Genomic DNA, 491 nt, shown 5'->3' with positions numbered 1-491 from the left:
GTGCACGAATTGTGAATCACACATTTCACAACTCGTACCACTAACCAGCAAGTGCACTGGGTCGTCCAAGTAATACCTTACGTGAGTAAGGGTCGAATCCCACGGAAATTGTTGGTTTGAAGCAAGCTATGGTTATCTTGTAACTCTTAGTTTGGATATAATATCAATAATAATTCTTAGTTTTAATTGTAAAAAGTCAAAGGGCATAAAACAAATACTTGTTACTCAATAATGGAGAATATGTTGGGGTTTTGGAGATGCTTTGTCTTCTTTATTTCAGTTTTTCTCTTGTACTCCTCTTCACACACGCAAGGCTCCTTCCATGGCAAGCTGTATGTAAGGTGTCTCCGTCCTCTCAGTGAAAATGGTCCAAATGCTCTGTCACAGCACGGCTAATCATCTGTTGGTTCTCGATCATGTCGGAATAGAATCCCTTGATTCTTTTGCGTCTGTCACTACGCCCAACAATCGCGAGTTTGAAGCTCGTCACA

This window comes from Arachis ipaensis, chromosome B07 (assembly GCF_000816755.2).
Source record: "Arachis ipaensis cultivar K30076 chromosome B07, Araip1.1, whole genome shotgun sequence".
NCBI lineage: Eukaryota > Viridiplantae > Streptophyta > Magnoliopsida > Fabales > Fabaceae > Arachis > Arachis ipaensis.
The sequence above is the reverse complement of the archived record's forward strand: the minus strand, read 5'-3'. Positions refer to the sequence as shown.